The sequence below is a fragment of the Limulus polyphemus genome, unplaced genomic scaffold (genome assembly GCF_000517525.1).
Source record: "Limulus polyphemus unplaced genomic scaffold, Limulus_polyphemus-2.1.2 Scaffold477, whole genome shotgun sequence".
Lineage (NCBI taxonomy): Eukaryota > Metazoa > Arthropoda > Merostomata > Xiphosura > Limulidae > Limulus > Limulus polyphemus.
Genome location: NW_013666087.1, coordinates 504,364 through 514,129, shown reverse-complemented (window position 1 = coordinate 514,129; position 9,766 = coordinate 504,364).

The following is a 9,766-nucleotide window of genomic DNA, read 5'->3' as shown; positions in this document are numbered from 1 at the left end:
GGGTGTCACTGTTACTGAATTATTTAAAGTGGAAGATAGATGTCGCTGATTACTGAATTATTTAAAGGAATTAGGAATAGATTTTGGTGGAAAATGAATTAATTAAAGAGCTAGAAGAGCCATAAACAGCAAGACAGCTGCTTAAGACCCCTCGCTAAGGGGCATTGCATTGGATGAAGCTGCAATCCCCAAAACCGTATGACTCATTAACGAAATCGTTCTGTTGTTCAATTTCAGTCATTAAAAGTGATTCCAATGTATTCCAATTACAATGTAAATACGGATAAGAGAATTTCCCCGAATATCTTAATCTCTTTAGGTTTATTAAGTTATAAGTTGCATGCATGCGCGTTGCATTGGTAATAAAAGAATTGCGTGTGTTTATCAAAGCTACAGAATGAGTTATCTATATTATGCTTTTCGGGCAACAGTTCTTCATCAGGACGACAGTGAGCAGAAAAATGGCATGTTGTATTTGTCATCATATCAGAGTCAAATTACCCACGTGATAGCTGTATGGATATATTTCTATATAATCGGGATTGCTATTAAATAAAAGCTAAGGTCAGTTAAACAAATACCGAAATATCTCTGTCTGCTTTATTAGGATCACAATTACTTACTTCCCAATAACATTTGATTATAAAAAGTATGGGTCAGTTGTTATAGCCTACTATAACGTTGCGGGTTTAATGAAACTGCTCCCAACAAGCATTTCAGAATGTAAAAAATATTTATACCAATACCAGATCATCACTTAAAAAGATATATATCTCTCTTTCAAGTTTCATTTCAGAACTTATTTTCTTATGTCTGTCATTCAATGAGTAACCACTTTGGTGCACGTATTTGAAAGAAATATTAACATCACAACTTAATTGTTTTATAGCTCAATGAACATACTGTGTATCAATGTGAAGAAGAATAGTGAGATTCAGGCGGTTATTGGATAAGCCACATGTCACTTTGTATTGAGGGTAAAGGTGAATAGTGAGATCCAGGCGATTATTGATTGAGCCACATGTTAATGTGTATTATAGTGAGATTCAGGCGGTTATTGGAGAAGGCACATGTCACTTTGTATTGAGGGTAAAGATGAATAGTGAGATCCAGGCGATTATTGATTGAGCCACATGTTAATGTGTATTATAGTGAGATTCAGGCGGTTATTGGAGAAGGCACATGTCACTTTGTATTGAGGGTAAAGATGAATAGTGAGATCCAGGCGATTATTGATTGAGCCTCATGTTAATGTGTATTATAGTGAGTAAAAATAGTGAGATTCAGTCTATTATAAGCCATAGATCACTTAGATCGAAGAATTCCTCTCTTTTTATTGATAAGAAAAAATAACCTATTTCATAATATAAATGTAGTGTGGCTGAAGAGACTTCGTGTTTACCATATCTGCTGTCCCCAGTGTTTTGAAGTCTTGGGAAAACAAGTGTGCTCTTTCGACACAACCCTAATTATTAAGCCAGCTGAGAAATTAGAAGCATTTTTGAAAATCAAAGAAGTTGGTGTATTGTGTATCATTAATTGTTAATTAACTAGGAATTTATCTTTTGGATCAACAGTCCATTCTAGATTTGCTTATTGCATGTCTTGGTTTTGTATTTGAGGTGATATCAAAACTAAATGAAATCATTAAGTGGAAAACAAAGCTTTATAATAAATATTGAAAGCAAGGCAATAACAAATGTAAAAAAAATCTTTCATTACGGACGTTGAGATCACTTTATGATCAGACAGATGTGGAGATGAGGGGATCATCCTTAGGTCCGACTTTTGCGAATATTTTCTCTACTAATATGAGTCCCAGTAGCTGGATGAATGCCCTCTCTATTACAAACCGATTATTAGCCGCGGTATAGTGGCTCATAGGATAGCTCTGAGCTTCTTTTTTTTTCAAGTACAAACTCTTAACTCATAGCTCCATCTCTTGACCGATTTGAGCTCTAATTATAATCGCGGCTATTGGGGATTTTGTCTTGTTATATAGAAGATACGTTGATGATAATTTTTGATTTTTTCACAACATCGATTATGCCAAGAAGCTTTTAGAAAACCTAAGCTCGCAACATGTATAAACACGACAAAATTATATAAAATAAACTTTACATGTGTTAGGGAAGCAAACAGTAACTTAACTTTTTAGATGCCCACGTAAACAAAATCAACAATCTCTTTGACATATCTGTTTACTGTACGAAAACATTTACTGGCTTATACACTCGTTTTGACAGTTTCATATCAGACTCCTTCAAAACATAACGTTGTTCTAAATCTTATAAATAGGGCGTATAATGTCTGTTTTGACTACTTCTGTTTTCACTCTGAAATTTCCAAAATTCATTACATATTACAATGTATTTGTTATCCCCTTGAATTCTTACACCTTTTCACATGAACATTTTAAATAAATAAAACTGAACCTACCAAGAAGCCACAAGTTTTCATCACTCCTCTCAGGGTCAAATGAAGTTTTAAACTGAAATCATGAAGTTAAAAAATAATCAAGACATATTACCCGCAAATTAATCTACGTTTACCATTTAGGTGAACATTTAGAATTAAAAAGACACTCTACTCATCTCTATGCGTTCGTAGGTCGTTTATAAATACACTTTAGTTAGCTGTATAGATTGGTAAACCTGCAGGCGACAAATGAACACATTTGAACTTCAGCTAGAAACGGATATAAGCTAACTAACCCACCTGACTCTTGTATCTGGTCACTTTTATTGAGAATAATAACCACCCCTCTTGAAAACTTTAAAATTCTCGACTCTGAAATCACAGGTTTCGAACACTTTATTAAAGAATGCTTTTTTATTTAGGCTGATAACCAACAGTAAATAATAACATCAATTCGTATCTGTTGTCATGAATCTAATAATCGTCAGACTTCCAGTGTTTTTATTGAAATACATTTATATTTTAGCCTTTCTTTATAACGTTTTCTCTTAATATTATTAAACACATATATACCACACGTTTTAACGTACATTTTGGGTATTGTTTTTGTTTGTTTGTTGTTAAACACAAAGCCACACAATGGGCTAGCTGTGCTGTGCCCACCACAGGTATCGAAAACCGGTTCTTAGCGTTACAAGCTTTCAGCTGGGCCTGTTATATTGTTACTGTTTAAATGTGTTGCATCCAAAACTTCTCGCTTAAAACCTGATATTGTGGTTCTGTTTTTGTTTTTGTTGTTGTTTGTAGTTATAATGTTACGAAATAACTTTTTGAGGTTATAACGCTGATGATAGAATTTGAAATAACTCCGCGCGTGTGTGTGTGTGTAAAGAAACATAAGTTGTACGAGAGATTGATTACACGTCAGAGGTTATCATAACTACGAAAGGGGACTTAGATGCTGTTTCCATTTAGATCTGCATTAAAAAAAACACTTCACAGACAGGGGCAGATACACTTTTCACACTTACTCATTTTACCCCTTACTCTAGTGGATCAGCGGTAAGTTTAAGGAGTTACAGCGCTAAAATCCGGGGTTAAATTCCCGTGGTGGATTAACACTTGGTCATTTTACCCCCTTACCTTGGTGGTTCAGCGGTAATTTTACAGACTTACCATGCTAAAATCGGGGGTTCGATTCCACTTGGTGGACAAAGCACATATACCCTATTGTATAGCTTTGGGCTAACAACACTTTACCTTCTCTATAACACCGAAACACCTTTCCTCCTGTCCTTAAAAATCATGTTCATAGCTTTAAAGCCATTGATGGGACATTCTGATTTCTGAAACATTTGCTGTGATTTTATTTTTAGTAAATATTAGAAACACTGTAATATTAAAAAAATTAGAGACGTTTCAAAATGTTACTTCGTCCCCAGATACATTAATATAAAGTTCATTCATCTGTTAAGCTCTTTCAGAAATGACTTAGAAAAGGTGTGGAAAACTGAATATTGTAATTTCACACACCTAAAACGCAGACCACATCAGATAAGTAATTTAACACAGACAATATTTTGCAAGGTATATTTAATAATTTACTTCTTCGATTGTGAGCTTGAGCATACAGTAACGAATCTTTGTTCATTTCAACTTAAAGCTACGCAACGGGCTATCTGCTTTCTGTTTACCGGGGTAAATCAAACCCCGGATTATAGCGTAAACTTACAGCTGACCCTGCAATGAGGGGGGGGGGCAGAAATGAAAGTTAAGATATCTGAAATTAGTAAGGGTCTTCCAAATGAAATATTACATTGTCTGATTTATTTATTTTAAAACACAGATTTTCTATATAATTGTCTAAAATTCAGCATTAGCGTAAGTTTTTATTATTTCGTTTTTGTTTGCTTTTTCAAAAGCTTAAATATTCCTTTATTGTTTTTTGTTTAGTGCGACTATTGTTTCAATAGTATTAGTTTCTTTGGTCATTTTGTCCCCTCCCCTCCCCTCAGTGGATCAGCGGTTAGTCTGATGGCTTATAACACTAAAAATTGCGTTTCGATACCCGTGGTGGTCACACCACAGATAGCCCATTGTGTCGCTTTGTGCTTAATATCAAACAAACAAAAAATTTCGATATCGACGGTGGACAGAGTACATATAGCCCATTGTGGGATTTTATGCTTAAACAAAATAAAAATCATTTTAGTTCCCAAGTGGGCCAGTAGTAGATTTGCTGGCTTACAACATTAAAATCTACGGTTCGATTCCCCGCGGTGGACAGAGCGCATATAACCCATTAAGTAGCTTTGCGTTAAAAAACAATCTCGTTTTCTTAGTGAGTAGAAATCGATGCTGCCATCTAGTGACAAAGTTTGCAAGCTTAGACACAAGGTGATATCGAGTGAATAGCCACCTAGTCAAACAAGATTCAAAAACACTATGTATATGTCTAGTAACCTGTTGGAGAATGTTATTGAGTTTTATGTAAGTTTAGGTATGACAGACATTTTGTTATCTACACAAAATTATATTATTTTATATCGAAAGATAGCATCTGCCTCTCTAGACTAATGAGAGTATGGTTCGAAGGTGCAGCTCTCAGCTTGTCATTGTATGGGACATGTTAACCAATCGGAACACCTATGTTTCATACTAAAGTTAATATCACCACACCGCAAAGAAAGCCCTACGTCTAAATCTGGCCAGAACTGGGTAGGCTTAAACACTATATCTGTCTGGGAGAATAGAAATATATTATTTTTATTATAAATTACCCCATAAATGGCCGTATTGTAAAGAAAAATGACTCAATACTAAGTTAAGTTACTCATATTTGTTTCACTTGATATTAAAACTGTTCAATATTTAAACGCACTCTTAAAGTATGCAATATTGTCCTTTGTATATTCTTTGGCTATTTCATCTAAACACACAAGATGTTTTTAGGATATTACAAATTTCATCATTTGTGGCATAATAATGTTTACTTCTTCATCATCATTGTCCATGTTAATGTGGTGTTTACTGTGATTCAGTCTGTAATAAGTAAGTAAGGTTAGGTAGTATAGTGATAGTAGATACTCAACTTTTCGCTGTGGAAACCGAAGTATTCAACTCTAAAACAACGGGATACTTTATTTATGCTTATACTTTACTAGAAGTAAGACTTTCTTATGCCTATAAATCTTCCATATGTTTTCTTTACCTCTTAACTTTTATTTTCAGATATTTTATACATCATTTAAAACATTTAAAAGTTTTCGTCTTGAGGTTTAAAATCTTCACATTTTACAGCCTAAACAACCCCAACATTTAGTGTTCTTATATAATCGAACGGTACAGTAAAGAAAGTTTTATTAATTGCAACGTTAGTTGATACTTAAAGTGCTGTTTCATAACATCTGAGTCTTTCAGTTATAACTGTTGTGTAACTGACATTCAGTTCGTACGGATATTTCAGATAGCTGTCAATGTTCGTTATGAATGCTGTAAGTACCATAATTTCAGCATTTCATGAGATTTCGTCAAATAACAATATTTTGTACACTCTGACTGTAACAGATTTTGCGACAGATAGATATTATACAACATATATATTTAAAAGAAATTACAAGCTTCAGTACACTGATGTGAAACTAATAGATAGTGCCAGTAATTTATATTTTAGAACAGATATTTGATAGAAATAATAAGCCGTTCTACACTAATGTGACACTAACGGGTTCTGCTAGTAATATATATTTTAGAACAGATATTTGAAAAAAAATTCCAAACAAATAACTAGATGTCGCTACAAAACTTACGTGGGAATTAACATAACACTTGAGTGCATCGAGTTATATAAAGTTAACAACGATTGTTGTGTTTATTATTACCATCTTGTACTGTCACACTTTTCTTTGGATTTCACTGTCCATCTTAAGCAAACTTTGGACGTATTCAAAGTCATTTTAAAACATATGAGAGTTTGTAATCTAAAACTATTTTTGAGAATAGTTATTTGACCTTTACCGTTGTCTAAGCTTGAAATTTTTTGCTTACCCTTTTCTAACACTATTTTAGGTTACTTGACTTCAGCAAAACATTACATAATTCGTCAAAAAAAGCGTATTACTCGTATTTTGTGATAAAACTTAGGGACCAAAATAAATCATAGACTCCGCACAAAGTTTGCACCATTTGTATCGAAGAGTTGAGACAATGGACTAAAGGTGAGAAAAAGTCTCTGTCTTTTGAAATTCCAATAATCTGGCGTGAGCCTAGAAACCACGGAGATGACAGCTATTTTTTGCTCATGTAACGTGCAAGGCTACAACTCTCGAAATAAATAGAACATTTCTTATTGGAACCTTCAGTCTGGTAAAAGATCCGTTGCTCATGGACCTGATGTACCTGTACCTATTCCACCAGAGACTATTGATACAGTTTCATCTGATTCTGAATCTGATGTCAATAAAAATGATGATAGGAATTGTTTTCAACCTGAAACGTCTGGTGAACCACAAATTTTCACACAGGATGAACTTAATAATTTGGTGAAAGCTTTGGGCCTTTCAAAGAATTTTTCCGAGATTTGGGGCTCCAGACCTCGGGCTAAGAACTTACCTTCTCCAGGGACATTATTTTACTGGTACAGAATTTGTGAGAAAGAGTTTATTCCATACTTTTCACAAGAAAGTTCACTTGTTTATTGCAACAATATTGCTGAATCAATACCAATGCTAGGAGCTGCAGTCTATGAACCAAGAGAGTGGCGATTGTACATTGATTACTCCAAAAGAAGTCTAAAAGGTGTTCTCCTTCACAATGGTAGCATATATGCATCTGTTCCTATTGCTCATTCGGTTCACTTGAAGATCTCGAACTTCTTCTCAATAAGGTCAAATACAAAGAACATGATTGGTTACTTTATGGAGACATAAAAGTCATTTGTATGTTGTTGGGTCAACAAAGTGGTTATACAAAGTTTCATTATTTTTGTATGAATGGGACAGCAGAGCACGAAACCAGCACTGGATAAAGAAGCAATGGCCACGCAGAGTCAGCCTGATATTAGGATCAAAAAACATTGAACGTGAAAGTTTGGTTGACACAAAGAAAGTCCTATTACTTCCACTTCACATAAAACTTGGCTTGATGAAGCAGTTTGTAAAGGCCTTAAACAAAGATGGTGACTATTTCAAGTATCTATGTGGGCAATTCCCAGCTCTCTCAGAAGCGAAACTTATAGAAGGGATTTTTGTTGGGCCTTAGATTATGAAATTGACTTCGGATAAACAGCTCAAAAGGACAATAGGGAAAGTTGAAAAAAGAAGCGTGGATTGCTTTTTTATACTGTTACATTACTTTTATTATACTGTTACAGATATATAAATTGAGGTTATTAGACATAGAATATTCTATGCTTTACAATTATGTATAAATTGAAGGCATTTGTCATAGAACATAACATACTTTACAGTTTCTCTTGTTTACCAATTACACTCTTGCTTGGTATAAAAACTTTATTCAATAAGTCACATAAAACATGTGTTTAAAATGGTTGAACAGCCTTTATTTATTGGTAGGTAGTGTATAGTCACTCCGTGACTTCTTGTCCAACGTTTAGAACTAAATTGTCAATTTTGTTTTTATTTCTGTGATTGTTTATAAAGATAAAATAAAAACTTTTTGAAACGTACTCTTAACTCCACCTTCTTCTAATTTAAATCTTAAACTAGAATTAGGTTTGAGCAATTTTAGTCTAAGGTGGCACCATGTTCTATATTAGAATACACTTTCAGACTAAGGTGGCACCGTGTTGTATATTAGAGTACACTTTCAGACTAGGGTGGCACCGTGTTGTATATTAGAGTACACTTTCAGACTAGGGTGGCACCGTGTTCTATATTAGAGTACACTTTAAGACTAGGGTGGCACCGTGTTCTATATTAGAGTACACTTTCAGGCTAAAGTGGCACCGTGTTCTATATTAGAGTACACTTTCAGACTAAAGTGGCACCGTGTTCTATATTAGAGTACACTTTCAGACTAGGGCGGCACCGTGTTCTATATTAGAGTACACTTTCAGACTATGGTGGCACCGTGTTTTATATTAGAGTATACTTTCAGAATAGAGTAGCACCGTGTTCTATATTAGAGTACACTTTCAGACTAGGGTGGCACCGTGTTGTATATTAGAGTACACTTTCAAACTAGGGTGGCACCGTGTTTTATATTAGAGTACACTTTCAGACTAGGGTGGCACCGTGTTCTATATTAGAGTACACTTTCAGACTAGAATGGCACCGTGTTCTATATTAGAGTACACTTTCAGACTAGAGTGGCACCGTGTTCTATACTAGAGTACACTTCTACGTTTCTTGTAGCGGACAGCTAAAGACTCCTACTTTAAAGTATTTGAGCTTTTCTTCCTTTATACATTACAATAGAAGGCACTTTCTATGTTCTACCAATAATGACTACAAATGTACGTTGATTATTTATTAGAAGATTTATACAAATCCCATTTAGTGTTAACAGTTGCGAACAAAGTAAATTAATGCCTTCCACTAAAAGGTCCGTTATCCAAGGGAGTGAACATTTTTTCAGACATTTTGAAAATGTGTTTCCTGGATGGCTTGGAGACAATTCTGATCTACGTACTCTCCTTTAGCTGTTACTTTTAGTTTCATATAAAAAATGGGCACAAGGCGTCATCTGTTCATTTCGCTCTTTGCTTGCTTGACCCAAACATCTCGACGGGCTATTCTAACAATACGATGTTTTTATTGTGTTTTCGCGATAGGCTCTTCAAACCATATATCAGTTGTTTTTGTTTGTTTGTTTGTTTTTTTTCCACAGACCTATTTCAAATTAAATCTCATCACGAGTGGGGTGAGGAGAAAAGTATTTCTGAGCATTCCCGGTTGCGTTTGACCCTTTCAGTTTAGGGTCAGATGTTTTTAAATCGAATTTACTATCATGATTTTGCGGATTCTTGCCTCTATTTCAGTGTTTTCCAAACTGTGGTTCACGAACCTTCTAGGGGTTCTCAAAATGTTTCAAAGATTTCCCGGAAACAAATTCTGTAATGGCGGAAGCAAAAGTGTTTGCGCGCATCCATCACACTGGGCAAGTTATAACTTTAAGACTCCTCATGAGAAATGGAAAGGTGGGGGTGGGGTGGGGGGTATTTTTTCCTGCTTTTAAAATAAATAGACTGCTAGTGTTGTTTTTAAAATTAAGATGAAGAACAAGTTTAGGCTTAATCAAAGTGATACAAGTTATGAAAGTGAAATCTTGGAACAGTGTTGATGTTTTCTTTATGCAATGATAAATAATAATGTAATTAAATGAATAA